The sequence below is a fragment of the Myiozetetes cayanensis genome, unplaced genomic scaffold (genome assembly GCF_022539395.1).
Source record: "Myiozetetes cayanensis isolate MyiCay16 unplaced genomic scaffold, myiCay2020 scf7, whole genome shotgun sequence".
In the NCBI taxonomy this organism is placed as follows: domain Eukaryota; kingdom Metazoa; phylum Chordata; class Aves; order Passeriformes; family Tyrannidae; genus Myiozetetes; species Myiozetetes cayanensis.
Window position 1 is genome coordinate 19,402,611 of NW_026087964.1, and position 18,401 is coordinate 19,421,011.

Consider the following 18,401-nt stretch of genomic DNA (forward strand, 5'->3'; position numbering starts at 1 on the left):
CTTTTCAGAAAGAACTGAGTAACAAGGACAAGTGTGTCCCATTCAAGAATAACACACACTCAATGACTGAAAAACCTTTCAACGTGAAGTCCAACCTGGGAACTTTTCACACTGGCTCCAATGGGAACAGTATCAAATCTTCCCACTGCCGACAGAGGACAGGAGAAAAAGAAATAACCTGATGCAAGTGGTACCGGTGCTACCCAGCACCTTGTTGCCAGCAGAAACAGCGTGGCAGCAGTATGGGTTTGCCTGTGCTGGACAGAAGCTCTCCAGACCATACCAAAATAGGTTATTTCACGTCCAATCTCCCATGCTCAGGACAGGTGCATCAGGATGTTAAGGCACTTTGCCCAGGCAGGTTGGCATTAATGTCCTCTTACAATGCACCCTGATACAGAGTCTGATGGCAGCTTTCGGGCAGGAGAGGCAGGGAGTGACCCAAATGAACCGTATGGAGCCACATTTCCACAGTCCTGAGGACCCCTCAAAACTGTGGGTCTGTTCCTCTCCTGACTACATACCCTCCCCACTGAATTTATTGCAATGACTGCATTTGTTGACTGGCACGTATTTCTTACATTCACTTCCCCCTTTGAAACACTGTTTTATCAGCAGTAGATTTGGGAGTGCCCAGTTTTATCTACCTTATTAAGCACCGGAGCTTTGTGCAACAGCCTAGGGTGCAGAAAACACTACCTATGACCTGACACAGCCACCCAGAAATTTCCCCCTCTCCCTTCGGGGCTGCGCCCTCCCTTCTACAGCTGGGCTGTGCAGAAGAACACCCCACCAAAACCCAGGTCCACGGTGCCAGGGTACCTCCCAGTCCTGGTGCTGCAGCCCTCAGCCAGTCTGGGCTCCCTTGCCTGCTGGTTCCTCATGCCCAGCCAGTGAATCCATGCTGCTCCACCACATTAGCAGTTTATTTCCTCAGAAAGAAGTGTTATTCACTCTTACTCCTCTATGGTGTGCAACGTTAATAGCAACCGCATTTGTGTGATTTTAACGCTACAAATTTCCATGGAGCTATTCTTCTCCGCTACTTCTGATCTACTCATAAAAGAAGCATAAGTCTCAGGCTAATTCATGCTTTTGAAGTAAGCTGGCAGTCTTGTTCACTTATAACTCGGTGGAAAACAAGCAGTCAGCTGTCAGGAACCTGGATAAAGCTTTGTTAAGGGCCTCTCTGTCTCTATTTTTGGTTTGGGTGTGGCATGGAAAAAACAATATTTACCATCTCAGTAGCTGTGCCCTTGTGTATTTGTTTTCATATTCCTTTTCCCCATGTGAATTCAGCAGATGTTGCACGGCTTGATATCAGCCCTGCATTTTGTTGTCAGCGTACGTGCGTGTCTCCACTGAACATTAGTAATGAATAGGCAGTGTCTGCACAGAAAAGATACAGATTCGACTGCCACGCACCATTTCAGAGAAAAATGCGGATAAAGGGATAAAGACGAAAAATACCATAAGACTTCATTTTCATGAATGAAACAAAATGAAACAAAAACTACACTCATCAGCCCTGAATTGAAGGCCACCAGGGGCCTGAGGAGCTATTGCCATGTACAATGTTCAACTTCTGTCCTTAGCATCTCTTTCTAAATTAAAATAACTTGGGAGTATTTTCTATTGCTTTGTGTGAATGCACACAGATTGACAAAAGGTTAATCCATAATTACCAATATACATTAAAAACTAATGCTCACCTTCTATAAAAACATCTCCATTTGCTTTATGTTTATGTAGAGTACAAACATATGGATTTGCTAGTGCACAGATGATCAGAAGACCTCCAAGACAGTTTAAGAAAACAGAGGAAAGCCAAGGGCAAAGAGCTTGATGCTAGGACTGTTTTCACAGCCAGTACCAGCACTATCAAACCACAGCCTTAGCATTGTTTCATTTCCCTGCCATCCTTCCATAATAAAACTTTACAGTGGCACCCCTGAATCAGTGTGGCTGGACTGAGTTCAGTCAGTCCAGAGTGAGAGAGCACCTATTTAACCCACAGCACATAACTACCCACATTTTGTATGTGGGGGAAGGTCAGGTTTGAGAAGCAAGTAGCTAAATCAGCCCCTTGGCTCTGTGTATGAGGCAGAATTTGAGTCAAAGTCCCCCAAACACTTCAATAGTCAAATCTGTTTCTAGATACTAACATAACTGAAAAATCCAACCCAGTGTCAATAACTTTCTTGTCACAGGGCAGTATGCTAAATTGACCTATAAATAAAATTCCAATGCAAACAGCAGGTATTTGCTTTATGATAGCATGACCTACAACACACCGTTTATAGTTATTGGAACAAGCAGTTCTGCTGGAAATGTCAGCCTGTTGTTAGCATACAGCATCACAAGCAACTCCACAGCCAAAACATAGTCCAGCAAGTTAGACCTAATAGTGCAATCTTCATTGATAATTTTGGTGAATACAGTTCATTCCTTTGCACAGGATTAAAAGACACAGCAAGAAAAAAAAAAAAACCAACCAAAAAAAAAGATTATTAAACTGGCTCAATGCCAGACAACACTAAGTCTTTTAAGGCAATGAATACTTTACTATAGCTTTCAAGTATTGTTCTACTAAGAGACTAAAAAAGGTTGCAAATACAATCAAGATCAGCAATTCAATAATTCTACAGAAATGCAGTTGCTATCTCATCATTACCACATCTTAGCCACATCTGGACCTTTTTAATGCCGTGGTCAATACTTTGTTCTGAGAAATAATTATTGTAATTATAACGTAAAAGCTCTTTGCTCTTGTCCACAAAATTGTTGTGTCTAATCATTCTCTTAGCCACCCATCATCACTCAATGTCTGTGAAGGAAATCGGTTTAAAATAACCAAACAGAAAAGTTCACCCACACTCTAAACAGCTCTAGATTAAATGATCTCTATGCTTTACATATTAATCTAAGAGCTGTATTTAAAAGAAAATAAAACCCCTTTGAATCAAAAAGAATTCATGTAAGAGAAAAAGTGATATCTATAAAAGGGTCTTTATTAAGGTATTGTATAAGAGTCATTGCTTGAAGATTTTTTGAGCATGACTTCTAGTGTTTTCTGTATCTTTCGGTTTTAAAAGGTTTGTTATCCATTTTCACAATCTTTTGTAACCATGCTTTTCTACTCTCTGCTGACTGTTCTTTATGTGAAATGTTCAGGAACAATGAGGTTAAAAAATGCACCCCAGTACGTTTCCCGTACTTGTTAGGTAGGAGCATTGTGTAGGGGAAGCATCTTGAGCAATGAAACTGGGGGAAAAGACACACCCCAACTCCACCAGCCCCCAAAAAAAGGATGAAGGAAAAAGAAATGCATCAGGTAAATGAATAACTTTCTCTGATCTGAGAGCAGACACAGATATAATCTGATAAAGAAACCAATTTATATGGCTTATGCTGTTTTAGAAAGTTTCCTAATTTTAGTGTACATAGTTCATCCTTCTCAAACATTCCCATAGCTGACTAGGTCTAAGCAGTACTAGATTACAGACTACAAAATCATCTCAGAAATAACTTCTTGAGCCAGTCATATCCTAGCCTAACCATTCACCAAAATACCTGATTATAAACATTTGGTGCCCCCACATGCTAGGCATCTGAACTGTGGATCACCAATACCTGACATAACTAAAAATATTACTATTTAGCTCACAGAACAATCTAATTTTGCTCCCACAATATGTAAAATTCTTCTGCTGAGGAAAGGCTCTTCTCCAGGTGTTCCAACACAAGCTATATTACTTGTGTGGTTTTCATGTTCTGATCCAATTAAAAAGCAGCAGGAATAAGGAATAATGAGGAAAGTGATAAAATTATCTTTACCACTGTCTCCATGCAGGACAACTGTGTGAGGTTTGTTTGTTTGTTTTTAAGATAAGCGAAGTCAAATTATTCTTTCAAACCCAACTCATCTGTACCAAGTATATTATTCTCCAGGTTTTACTTTTACCTCTCCAACTCCATCCTTCTGTGTATGCCTTAGCCCAAACATTGTGCCCTATGCATCATAGCTGTCTGCTTCTCAGACCTGCTAGGAGCTACGAATTTGGGCAGGTGGCCAAGTTGTTTATTAATCATCCTCTGTTTCAGTCTTGCCAGGAAAATATATGTTTTCTCTGAATTTATAGCATGTGCTTTGTGGGTCATACCTACTCCTCTGTGTAGGATTCACTTTGGCCTAGCAGTAACAAACCCAATGATGTAACTCTTGCAAACTCAAGCTATTTATAAAAGGGTTTCAGTATCTTTTCTTTCTGTTTGCGTTCCAATTTGAAGATCCAGTTATAACTTGAAGTCTTCCCAAAAGAGTTTTCAGTCTTCCAGCTACACAAAATCATTTTTTTCCTCTATCTACCTAAATTTCCTTTGAAATAGTGAAACCAACATTGACTCTTTTCCCTGTGGGTTCTGTTTGCCCTTCAAGGAGTTAAAGTTCCATGTTTTCCACTAAAACTGATGATTTGTTTAAACCTGTTAAGCTGCCACTCATGTTAAAATTGCCTTTGTCAAACAATTTTAAAGTTTGCAAACCACTGATTCTTCTAATCTTTCGAAATTGTTTTTCATTCTCTGTATCATTCTAGTTTGATGCAAAAAATAGACAAATCTGCAAAAAAAATTGTTTCATAACACCCGTCTTTTGAGATGAGCCCCAGAAGAACTTACTGCAAATTTGTGGTTTACACTGCTGTAACAGCTGCATTAAATGACTATTTGTCAGGATAAAGTAAACCTGACTGAATTTCTCCAAAGTACACTTAGGACAAAAAAACCAGCAGTGGTATGCTCTGTGTTACATGGCTTGTACTGTTCTGTACCGTGCCATGAAAGAGCCTAGATTTGCATTCTGCTCTTGACATGAAAAAAATTTAATCGTAGACTGAAATTTCTTTGTTCATTACAACACATTTGTTTCTGGCCTGTTCAATTCTACTTTCTCTCACACTCCTACAGCTTGCAATATTGCTCTGTCCACATTGCTCATTGTGCAGTACAGTGCTAACACAGCTGAAAAACTCACCTAGATGCTGGCACAAATTCTCTAACACAAGGACTGAGTCCATCAAGAGCCTTCTGTTTTCTAGATTTGGCCTCCTGTTTCCCAACCTTTGCAAATCTATTGTTACCCTGCAGAATTTGTACTTTATTCAGGTTGTTTTGGTTTTCCTCATCTCCCTGGCATTCCCAGTAAGGAACATATTATCCAAAGATACAAAAAAGCCTTTTGTGCTCCAGAAGATATACAGGGTTTCCTGAATTAGATTCTGGAAAAGAAAGCTTCTTGCAAAAGAAACTACATGAGCAAATATACTACTTCCCAGGAAAAATCATGTTCCTTCTCCCAAACAAAATGGAAAGGTTAGCTGCATCAAGCCTTGCAGATTCTGGAGTCCTTCATCCTCAAAACTTCCTCATCACACAGCTTTTGCAGCTCATTTGACAGAAGGAAAATTAAGTTTAAGTTGGCAAAGACCCCATGCATTTATGCCAGGAAAATCCCACACAATTTGAAATTAATCAATAGCACAGAAATCCCCTCCCACCTACCACATGGAACTCAGTCTCCAAAAATCTGCAGTCTCTCTCTAGGGTGGTATTTGAAACAAGCATGTTTGCAGAACTAGCTTCACCCTCCTTCCCACACAGAGAGATCTTTTGCTACTTTCCTCCCATGAGAAAAATAACACACCTATGTGGAAAACAAAGGCTAGAGCATCCATCATAAAGGCTAGAAAAGCCTAATTTCAGAAAATCTTCTCCTTACTGAGCCAATACTCTTTTCTCTCAGTGAGAAACACTGTAATTCTAGTCCAGTGAAATGCAACACAAACATGATTTAGCACTCATGTCAATGAGCCCTTTTGAAAGGCCTGTTAACAAAGCTGTGCCTGTACCAGAGCCTGAGCTTTACCCTCCTACTTTCTCCAGGCACTTCTTTTGCTTTCCAGGAGGCCTGAAGGTTTCTTTATGGAAGAATGATTGCAATTGATTGCTACAAAGCTTTCCATGAATGGCCTTTTTGAAGCATCCAGGTGAGACATCTGGAAGGCTCCAAGGTGTTTGTTACTCACAGCATACGATTACCCAGGTCCCATCATACTTCAGGTCTTTTGCCCCCTCCCTTCCTGTAGAATTTCTCCATATAAAGAGACCTATAGGTGCCTTGTCTCTGAGCTACCATCAGGTTTTTGCAGCATTTTCTTGTTTGTGTTACAGCAGCATCTACAGGCACTGTAAGTGATAAAGGTCTCATTGATCTGTCTGTCCCAGAGACACCTAATAACACATACTATATTTAAACATTTATAGATTACCTAGACACATCTAGACTGGATCCAGACTTCTGGCACCTCCTCACTTTTGGGAGAATAAAGAGGCACAACCCAATTCTATCTTGCTTATTAGTAGGGAATACATTATCCCTGAGAAATAAATGTTCAAGTTTTAACCCCACTGTGTTTAGGAGGCGCATAGTTGCAGGTAGCTGAAATCCCAAGCAATGGGTGACATGAGGAGGTTATTACACAACTTGTGGTGACCACTGCTTCATATGGCTTTGACAGCAGTGGGTTCCAGTGTCTGTGCTGTGCTTAAGGTGGGCTCAGAGCCCACACGGAGCAACAGGGACTATTCAAGATCAAGAAAACACCAGGTTTGAAAACCTTAAGTTGCTTTGGACAATGTGGTTGTCAAGCTGCCTTCCTCAAACAGAAGGGACCTGCTATCAGCATGCTGCTGTCAAGTCTAGTAATAGGACTTAAGGCAGCTAAACAGATTTTTCTGGGCAAAGTCTTATGCCTAATAAACACCAATATCCCAGGTAGGTAGGGCTTTTATGAATTGTTCTGCCATGATGTGGCATTTCACTGCTGCTGAAGCTGGACTGGAGCTATGTCCCACAACCACTCTTGCAGTACACCCACTGCTGGAGCAACAGAGAGCACAGACAGGCAGTGCCAGCAGAAAAGCCCCAAACAAACTGTTGGGAGTTAGTCAGGCCTGTTAATCACAAAGCTGTCCTCCCCAGTCATTGCTCCACCCAAACCACACAGCTAATTGCCCTCATATTAATGTTTGCCACCTGTTTCCTTCTTCTTAGGCTTTGCCTGCAGAGACATCCTTTTCCCAAGTCTGATATCCCAAGTTTCCACAAGTCTTTCATGTTTGAAAAGCTTTCTACTATCTGAAAAAATATTCAATTAAAAAAAAAAAAAAAAAAAAAAGAAAAAGGGATCTTTCAATATAGCTTGAACTAGCCAAGCTTTCTTCCTTTTGTATAGTATTACATGCAATGCACTTCTTTCCAGAGGTAACAACAGTAAAGAGTTTCCACTCTCCTCTCCCAGCACATTTCAGCAGGGCTGGTGTTTTAAGAAAACGTCACAAGCACAGGTGTTACAGAATAAACTGCAGGCTTGTTTTGCAAACTCCCATGTTGGCTTCTGACTACTAAACAGCACCTGAATAAGGAACTAACTAATAAACACAACCTTTGTTATAGGAAAAAATGAGGAAATCAGCAGAGAGATTCCTCTCACCTTTGGGGAAAACCTCTCCCCACCACATTGCTGGGGGCCACTTATGTGCCGCACTCAGAGCCAGTGCCCAAGTGGACACCTTCCAGACATCCGCAGCTCCAACTGTCTTAGGTCAATGCAATGGTTTCTGCGGATGTCAAGACCTCTGATTCACCAGCTCTCACTTTATGGGCTCAGATTAAACTCCAGCCACAGCAGATCGGTGTTTTTTCAGCACTTTTGTTCATTGCGAATTTTCAAAGTCACTTTTCCCTTTTGAATACATACAGCATAGGACAAGGAATAGGTGAGAAAAGGGGAAGCTCTTGGCAGCAGTTCAGCATCACAGAAATTTAATTGTAACAGGAAACTACACAGCAAGTCAATCATATGTCACTTTTGCAAGAAAGTTCTGCTACAGAGAAAATAAAAACATAAGCACTTAAAGGATTCCAGAAGGTAATATGCCAGTGTGAAAAAGCCTTCCTTCCTGTAAAGGACAAAAATATCTTATTCCTTCAGACCCCTTCCTCACCTCATCACAATGAGATGTGTAGACTGAAACTCGATCAGATAGAAGAAGGATTAGGAGAGCACTGACTACATTTTTATGCAGATTTGCCTGTCCATCCCAGCTGCAATGAATTCTGATGTCTTTTTGACATGAACAAGGTATGATTTGATGGAATCTAGCAGCTATCTGGGTCTCAATAAGTAACTCTCTTTCCTGTCACTTCACTATCTAATCTTACCAGCACTGTGATCCAAACTGGGACAGTAGCTCAGTTCTTTGGATATCAAACTGGCAGACTGACAAGGAGCAAAAAACCTAAGCCCTAATATTTCTTCCAGGGGTCCAAAAACTTCCAAGCTCTCTCAAATAGCTAAAGATCACCACAAAGATCATGCTGTCAAGATAAAGGGGAAATGGTCTTTTCACAAAGAATTTTAAAAAGAAACTAAAAGAAAACCATGTTTTCTCAACCAGAACAAAGCTACATTTGTTGTAGCTTCTGTAAACCACGTTTACCTTTCCCCACTCATCCTTATTAACACATGCCATTTGAAAAAATATATACAACAAATAGGAATGTCTCTAGATGTCAAAATCTGGGAAGTGTATATGGTGAATCACCACACCAAAAGACCTAGAACACTGCAGTGCAGGGGACAGCACAGACCCTCACAGGCTCCAGTGTCCCCAGTCCGTACAACCATTCCTGCAACCAGAACCTGAGAAAAAGCTTAAACAGCTGAGACAAAAAAGGTCCTTATTATTGGAGATAATACTTATTCTTAGTTCTTATAGATCACTTACGCCCTCAGTCAAATGTGATTTGTCAAAGAAAAACAATGCATCAATATTTGCTTTGAGATGCATCACAGAGCTCCAGGATTTTAACAATAAAAAAATAGGTCTTGTCAAAGCTGAGGAACCATCCATTGAAAGAATGAAAACACATGACTGAAGAACTGATAAAGGTTATATCTGATTACACTGCAGAAAAAGGGAGTCTTTTCTACAGACTTAAGCACACTCAGCAACTCTAAAATTTCAATAAATCTCATTCAAGATGTGATACATAGCATTTGCGAGTGCAAAATCAAAAGGAATACTGCGTAATAATAACCTTTGCATTGTCTGCTTAAAATCCCTGGAATACAAACAAATCATACCAGCTAGTAATTTAAAACTACAACAGAGAAATAAATACCTTCTTTACAGATGAAGTGATCAAAGACTGCAAACAGTGAGAATCTCCCTCACCATTTAAAACCATTCCTTTGGTTTCAATCCTGCATATGCAGACTACAAGTCTAACACCTGGCAAAGAAGGCAGTCTCATGTCAGGGCACTGCAGGGGTGTCTTGGCACTGGAAATGTGACAATCCAACCTGTATTAAATGCCACAGTAGCATTGCTTCAGCTGCAAAACCATTGCCCAGAGCAGCTCATGGAAAGACCAACGTGTACTACACACAGCTCTAAAAGAAGGATGGTGTTGCACTGGCACAGTTAAACTGAAGCAATTTCGTACATAAGAATGATGTATTGATTTAAAATTTGTTTATTTATTAGTTTATTCTTGCTTCATAACAGTGCCATTTCCATGGGCAAAGTAGGCTTTAGTCTTAAGTAGATGCTTGGACTACCAGTCTTATAGGATTAGCAATTTTAAATTAAGGAAGGGGTTGCAAGAAAAACTAATTTCATGCTTCGAAAAGAACTTCTATTTATTTCAAAGGTTTGGAACCTAGAACCATCACTTTATAATCTTATCCAAATGTTGATGTTGTCAATGCAATTTTAAGCAGCTTTCCATTAGGTTAAATAAAGAAAACAGAAGCTGATGAAGAAAGCCCAGTAAGAATTTCTATTTCCAGATAAATTTCTATTTCTTGAACTGCATAATCAATTGTGCTAACTGTAGGATGTGATGCACATGACTGAGTTTATAGGTGTTTAGTGAGAATTTTGTGCCACTTAGTATGTTACTGTGAGCAGTCAGCACAAAGATAATGATATAAATATAGAAGACTGGGCCTATAACCTCTACTCCTTCAAATTGAAAAAGTACGTATATTGCATAAATCATACCCAGTAGCATTTGCTCTGGGCTGTAACAGCATTTACTTTCCTTCTAAAATGTTTCACATGCCCAAATTAAAAAAAGTGCTTTTTCAGTTTTCTTAGCTCAAATGAGCATACAGACAAGGCAAGCATTCAGGGAACATTTCCTGTATTTAAACTCTCTCAATTAACAGCGCTGTAACCCAAGTCCCATCCAAGCCATAACAGGATCTTAAGAAAGCTAAATTGTATCAGTGTGAAAATCTGCAGCAGAAAGAGAAGAAATAAAAATTAGGTCAGTCTAATTGAATTGCAGTAGTTTGTCTGAAAAACGCCTTTGCTACCCCCTTTGAAAGGGCATTAGAGATCACATTAGGGAATTCTTTTCATTTTGAAAATCTTCTTCATTGCTGCCTGCTTTACTGAAACGACTTTCAAAATCTTCGTCTTTGCTTTCCTTGCTTAGAGGACTCACTGCTGATACCTCCTCCTGAGCTTTTATTTGTCTGGAGGATAACAATACTGCCAATGTTGCAGCTAGAGCTTTCAAGCGGACAAGGAGAAGCTAGCTTCAGCAGGATTTTATGTGCCTTTTTGGCCCTTACGTGCACATTAAATTCTAACAAAAGTGCCTGTGTTTCTCACCCAGAGGAGCTCCCCCACTGCAGTCTGGTCTTGGTCTGTTTTGTACAGCATGCTGCCTGCACAGAAAGCAGAAGGAGAAAAGTGTAGAGTCATTGAATATTTCAGCAATGGGGTTTACTGAACTTTGGGGACAGCTTTACACCTCCCACAAACAATTTGAGGAACTTCAGGAAAAGCAGTAAGCATTGAGTATGCCTCATACTAACGCTTCATTTCACTGACACCATCTCCAGCCTTGGCTCTCCAGGACTAGGTGCTCTCGCTGCCCCAATGCCAAACCAGGAAGCCAAACTCCCCAAGATTACAACCCCCATCCCCTAGATGTGACAGGGGTGTTCACACTGTGGGTGCAAATATTTTATAACAAATTGTAAAATAAATATATGTGTAATTTTTAGCAAGGGTTGATTATACTGATTACTGATGTAAGATGAGCTACCTAAATGTATGTCAGCTACAGAATAAGGGTCATCCATTTGTTCCACTCAGTTTCATACTTCTGAAGTAAGAGAAAACCTGGTTCCACTCTCTCAACAAAAACTCATTCTCAAAAGGAGGATGTACCTTACCAAAAGCAGGAGAAAGAAGCAGCGGCCACTGTTATTCACTTATCTTTCTGGAGGAATGTACACTATTAAAAATGAAATTTGATAGTGTAGGACTTTCCACACTCTAAACACAGCTAGTAGGAGTATATACTTTTACATATGCGTATAACAAAAGTTATAAGGAAAACCTGCTCCCAAGTCTGTGTCTGCTAGCATTGAGTATTCAAAATGACATCCAAAGCACTTCACTTCTGTTCCCCATTCATTCATTCGTGTCAGTATAATCTTCACACAATTACGAACTATGATGAACAAGTCCCACTCTGAAATTTGAGCCCTAAAGGCTGCATATGTTATCCAAATACATAACCTAATGCTAAGCACATTGGGATTCTTTCAACCACAAATTTATGTAATTTCAATTATTTCTAATGTTGCAATAGAAGCATCATGTTCAACTCATTATAGCTCAGAACATTTTTCTACTACATCTTCTGGAAAAGAAATACCATTCTTCAAAGTTCCACAATTTTCATAGCCTTCAGCAAAATACATTTCTTACCTTTATTAGCACAATCTTTACTATTAAGCCATTTACCTAAGTTAGTTTTTGACTGACTCTGTAATCTTCTGACTGACAGGATTATAGACATAATGTGTTTCCTCGAGGGATTTTTCAACTTACAGAATCTGCAAATTTCTCACTGTCTAAATTATAGCCCATGATTTAATGTCATCCATTTACACATCCTCAAAAACACGAATAGAGGAAAACTCTATTTCTACAGGTGGTTCCCCATGGCCCTTTGCCAACAAAAGAGCATAGGAGCTTATGACAGTGAATTACACTCTTCAGAAACTGTCCTAATTTTTGTAGCTAAATTTGATGTTGCTTTGTCACCACTGCCTGAAAATAGTCCGAGACTGGGAGATGCCTGGGTGTCTGGGAATACCACTTACAATGACAGTCCCTAGGTAAGATAGCTGCAACCCAGATGAAAGCTGGTAAGACTTGCTAATCACATGGATATATTTGCATCAGGTAGTGCATGCCGCAGTGGACAGTTTTAATGAAAAACATAGTGGAAAGAGAAGACAAACATCTACAGCACACACATCTCCCCTCTCCCTCCATCAATAAGTACATGTTGTAAGAACATAGACAACACAAGCTCCCCAGTAAGGGCAAGCAAGAAAAAGATCCACAGCAGGTCTGCAGAGAGAGCCTGCAGGAAACAGAGCATCAGAGAAACAGCACGAGGTCAGGCTTACAGCACATCCCTGGCTCTGCCCAGCTCTAAGTCACCTCTTACTGCTGAGACACCACAGCATTACAGTCAGGCACTGAGCCTCGGTGTTTTCCCATACAGCACAAAGGCTGAAAAGAAGCCTTTGCCCCAGTGCATCCCTGTGAAGCTCCTGACACAATGCAGAGACAGGTCAAACAGTTAAAGTCAGGGTATGACTTGCAGATAAGGCCTTGCCCTTAATTTGTCAGATGCTTCAGCAATCAAGTAATAAAACAACACAGAGCCAAGTTGAACACTGAAGTACACGTGATTCATCCAGCTTTTACCAGGCTTAAGGATCATGCAAGTTTCTTCCCCTTGGAGGAAGGCCCACTGCCATGGAGAAGACACAGTAGAACATGCATCAATGAAGGCTAAAGAACAATAAATGTCAGTTCATACTAATGTGTGCTGCAAATCCTAGTAAAAAGGAGTAAAGAAAATGCAGCATCTTCTACATTCCTTAAAGGGAAAATGGCCTTATCCAGTAATAAGGCCAACAGCTGGGGATGGGATGATGATTTACTTCTTCAACCATCCTCTACATAAGACCCCAGAGTGTGTAAAATGGCCTTTACACAAAGTTGTGCTGATGAAATCAGGCTGATGACCTTTTTTTACATAATAAAATGCTGTCAGGTATAGCTTTAATAATAATTTAAGAAATTGTCAAATTTTTTTATTAAAGATGTTATATAGAGATGAGAAAGGTAAAATATTTATTCTACAGTTCAATGAAAAAATGTTCTCTTATAACAAACACAAGGATGAGTTGCCTGGTGTCTGGTATTCTTTGTGAATGTTTCCCAGAATTACCAGTGTCAGCATCTGGCCAGGGCAGCTATGAGCTTGTTAAACACTTAAACATAGAAAAGAAGCATTTTCTGACTTAAATTTGTTATGGATATTTTTGTTAAAAAACAAGGATCATGGATCTTGTCAGGGTATGAGCATCATAGGGAAAGGAAGAGAAGTCTGAGAATTTTGCCTGATTAAAATGCGCAGTGGCTTGCACATTTCAACACTCATTCCGAACCTTAAGTTCCAGATAAATATTCATAAATGCATTCACCACCAGTCTGGTAATGTTGTTCTGAAATTCAGAGGCTCAGTTCTCCTTGAATCCCCAGATAAGTCCCACAGTTAAACTCTAAGCAGCAACAAAACCAACAAAATAGGTAGAACTTATACTGTTAGTACAATATCACATGGTTTGAGCAATCATACGAGCATGGATAGCTATTCAGCATGTAAAGTTTTCAGAATGCTCTCACACCAGTAGGCAACAGAGGGCATATAAAGTAACATTAAATCATTTTATCAGTATTTGAATAAAGCACCACTATTTTCCAACTTTCCTAGAAATTAACTTCATATCTCAGACATCCACACTAACCAAAAAGTCCCATTCATATAGAAGAGCTCAAATAATGCTCCAAGTCTTTCTTATTTAAAAAATAAATAAATAGACAAATACATAAATAAAGATACATTTCTCAATACACATTTTTAAAGTCCTCTAGCTGTCTAGATAGTGAAATCCTCCACTGCATTGTAGACTAAAGGAAAAGTGTAGCCATCTTGTTATATAACAATATAAATATGGGGGAACATTCAATCAGGTCAAAAAAGGGACTAGCTCAGAATGGAGCAAACAAAATTCTTCCTGCAGCATAACAAGTCTGTGCAATTGCCATCTATAAATTTGTTACCAAGGGAAAGAGTGTAATGAGTTTCTATAGAAATAACCTAAACACTATTTGGCACCATAATAGTGAACATGACAAAACCAAATTTCAGTTTTAAAAAGTAACAGTTTTAGGAGAATGTAAGGCTTCAGACAGAAGAGGCTTAAAGCCATGATTGAAGGGATGTAAATGTTAGGTAATACAAGCTCCACATAATACCAGGGCTGTTTGCACAGTTTTTTCTGAGGTATCTGATGCTGAGAACAGCACTGAATTGGGGTCTGGTGCAGCCTGACAGTTTCTGTGTCTCTTTACACTTAACAAGGTAGATCTAAAAATACAATAACAATCAAACAATACAGAGACATTCCTGGTGATCCATTGCAGAGACAGTTATAAAAAGAATAAGCTCTCCTCCTACCTCCTTTTTTTTTTTTTTTAACCAGAGTGGCAGGATAAACCTATTTGATTTTTTTTTTCATGTTATAATTAAATTCCCAATCACGGAAAACAGACAACCCACTCTTTTTGTTTTCACCTAGAGTTTTCTGTAGAAGTCATTACTAATGCCTTTGTTAAGCAGAAGTCGGGTGGAACCAAGAAAACAGGAACTAACCTGCTGCTCCTTTGAGGTTCTGATCTGGGTGTCCAAAGAATAAGGATTTGTTGCAGTCATTGGCTTGCCACCTGCCCAAGGCATTCAACTGTATCCAACACAATGATGCTGGAAACAATTCATGAGTAAATACACAATAACATTTGTATGTTTACAGCATCTGTCAAAGGTGTGGGCAGGGTGATTTCTCTACTGTGTGTTTCCAGTGCAAGTCAAACCCATTAATTAAATTCATGCTCTTGTCCTGCTTCAAAAGGAAAAACAGAGCTGATTTATGGGCACTGACTGCTGCAGGAACCAGGAGCTGGTTTTGCTCACTCCCTCTCCTTAATTAATTTTTAAGCATCTGGATAGGTTGATTTCTCAGATTCTGATCATACAAAAGGCTGCACATCCTCAATTTCTACAAAGAAAAAGAGCTGCTCCTTGCAGAGTACTGTCTGTCAGGGTTTCTCAGTGCTGGCTGAATAGTTTCTACAGGAACTGTGTACCGGAACATCCCTGTGCCCAAGGAAGGAATGAAGCTGAAGAAGTTCCCGATTATAAGACATTTCTTGTCTAGTAATTCTTTTACTTGTCCTGACAACAATAATTCCAAATTGAGGAAGAGTTGCCTGCATAACAGTGTAACCTACAGCAACAAAAAAAAAAAAAATCTCTTTTTAATAAGAGTTTCAGGGAAATTGCCACAAATACCTTCTGCTAGAGGGCATATAAATGCCTCTATATCGCCACAAATATGCAAAATATCAGCAAAATATGCAAAATATCAGCAATACACTAGTGTGTTTTTTTCTTCTTCTAGGTTCTTTAAACAAGAGACAGATTGCTAACATTTGGGGCTGAAATCTGGAGGTAAGCAATCAGAAGACATTTAACACCCAAACTAGGAACAGGAAACTCTTACAGAAGTGGAAAATTTTGGATACTGAACTTTCACCCTCAGCTTCTGGGAGATTTTTATTAGTAAAGAACTATATAAACATAGGTAGATTATATTGACACTGCATCACCTGCCCAGCAGAGCCATATGCTCCTGCTGCTGACACTACCAATAAAGATCAAAGCTTCCCATGAATTAATGAGCTAAACCTGGGTGTTGTATGTTTCATCCCACACTTATAGACCCTATATTGACAGAGTGGAAGGTTGGGACAGATGAACTCTGGAACTACGTTTCAATCAATTATTTTATGATTCTGTACAACACCTTGTAAAACATAAGGCAAATTTATTCTGTTGTGATTCATAGTCCAGGCACCAGAAAGCCTGCTATGAACAAGGATATACCATCTAAAAGAGCTCATTATCACTAGTTGCCAGGAAGAAATAGAAGGTAGCCAGCATGGTCTTACAAGAGTGGTGGAACAAACAACATAAAATTATCTCTTGCTGCCAGTGACCCAAAGGGGCCTCACTAAGAGATGACTCTAACTAAGAACCTCTTTCTAGACATGAATGGACATATGATAATTGACTGCAGGATCAACTAAACAGACAACACTATCCTAAGCTGCCTTAGCTAATGGAAAGAGGGTAATTCTCCAGAAATCTCTTGTACAACTGGCAGGACCATACAGCTCTTCCAGACAGCCTATTTTCAGCTGTGGATCAAGATCTCTCCTTTTGTCAGCTTGTTTTTACCACTCAGAAAACAAACCTTTTCAGTAACAGATTTCAGAATTCAAGAGCTAGCATACTAATATATAAAAACTTTTTAAATTCAAGGAAGATTGACAGAATAACTCACCTCAACATGATTACATTTCCTAGGTAAATTTTGTAAAGAAAATTGACTATTTGTTTCTCTTTCCCCTTGATTATCCCAGTGAGACAAGACAACTGTCATTACCTACATGTTTATTTTTCCTCATCCCTGTACAGTCCAGGAGAGAATTGTGCTGGTTTACAGTGGAAAGATTATTTCTTCACTCTAAGCATTCCTATAAACAATTCAGGATTTTCAAATTTAGCTTTGATTTCACAAATCTGCTCCATTTCTTGAACTTACAACAGAATCTTAAAGGCTTTGAATCCACTCCTACAAGGTCAGTCACAGTTTTACCATCAAAGTGCATTGAGAGCACATTAATACAACCATCTGTAAACAATTATAGAGAAACACATGGGCAGAATTGCAAAGAATGCATGGAAATCAGAGGTCTGTTCCACTGAAAAATTGTAATGAAGAGCTGAACTGCTCATAAAGACCCAAAAGAAAAAGCTATTGGACAACAGTTTGCAGCAGTACCACAAAAGCACAATGGCCAAGGCTATTACAGAAGGGGATGAAACTGTGAGGGGAATGCAAACCTTAGGGCATAAATTGAAACCACGGTTGATAGCTAAGAACTTTCTGAAATTCTTAGGGATACCATAGAATTCTAACACCTTTTATCAACAAAGGAAAACAAATAGTGTCCACATCCGACTGATCTTCAGCTCAGCTTGGAAGACCAAGTTATGATTTCTGGAAAGGAAGAGTTAAACCCCGTATTGCTGGAGTAGAATATGTTAGTTCTCTTTGATTCTTAGGGGGATGGAGACTTTTCTTATGAAAAGTGCTGGTCAACTTCACACATTATATAAAGAGGGGCTGTGTGTGGTGCTTGAAAGTTTCAGGGTGGGAGCTCCTAATGGATCAGTGGCATCAGTGGATGGATCAGAAAATACAACACCCCATGCATACTTCTAGTGAAGGACACAACTTTTAAAACCAAAATCCTAGAAAGAGATTCAACAGCAGCACAAGAAGTTAAATAGGGAAATAATTGCTCAGTGTCAAGAAGGTTAATTTTGTCCAGCATAAAACACCCCAAGGGTCTGAAGTGTACCGATGGTCTATGCCAAAGCGGGTTTAAGGTATTTCATTTTGATTTTGACTGTATGACTTTGAGATAGGGTTTTTTTCATCAACTAAATTAAATGGAAAATGCAAATATGAGCTTCTGAGAGCCTTACGATTTTGTTTAAATTCCAGGTTATTTTGGAATGGGAAAACTACTTGCTGTTTGGATCCATGACAACGATGTAGATACTAGTCACTTGCTTTAACAATCTACACCACCATGGTAAGCCATATTCCAAAGACTGGGTCTCAGGTCACTGGTAGTGGCGTTGTGCAATAAGTTGGAGTGACTGGATATAAGGCTTCATGTTTCTGTCTCAAACACAGCAATATAAAAAGGTATTAAACAACATAAGTGAGCAGGATATGGCAACATACCTTGATTTACAAACAGTGTTTTACATACCAAACAAGTATTAAGTTTCACAGAATATCTCAAAAGAGATGTTGCTAGGCAAAGATTATGGTAAAAAGAGTATTTCATTAAGACATCTGAATGTAATTTGCAGGATTAACAACCATGCTCCAAGCTCTCACCAAGCAGAAGAGGAAAAAGCTCCAAATACAAATGAAAAAAAAAAAGGATGTTTTTAACTCAAATTTAAGTACAAATATAGAATGACTTATGCCTAATCATATTTGACACTGAGAAAATTAACTATT

At 39.2% G+C, this 18,401-nt stretch overlaps 1 protein-coding gene across 3 annotated transcripts in view; it reads left to right on the forward strand.

Annotated features, from left to right (window-relative positions):
* The window catches only part of CUNH4orf19 (chromosome unknown C4orf19 homolog), a 43,894-nt gene that overhangs the window by 3,668 nt on the left and 21,825 nt on the right, over positions 1-18,401 (forward strand). For all 3 annotated transcript variants that reach the window (XR_007631868.1, XM_050338625.1, XM_050338626.1), the window contains exons 2-3: positions 15,696-15,745; positions 17,871-17,961. The gene's annotated coding sequence lies outside the window, so the exon portion shown is untranslated. The remainder of the gene's footprint in view (positions 1-15,695; positions 15,746-17,870; positions 17,962-18,401) is intronic.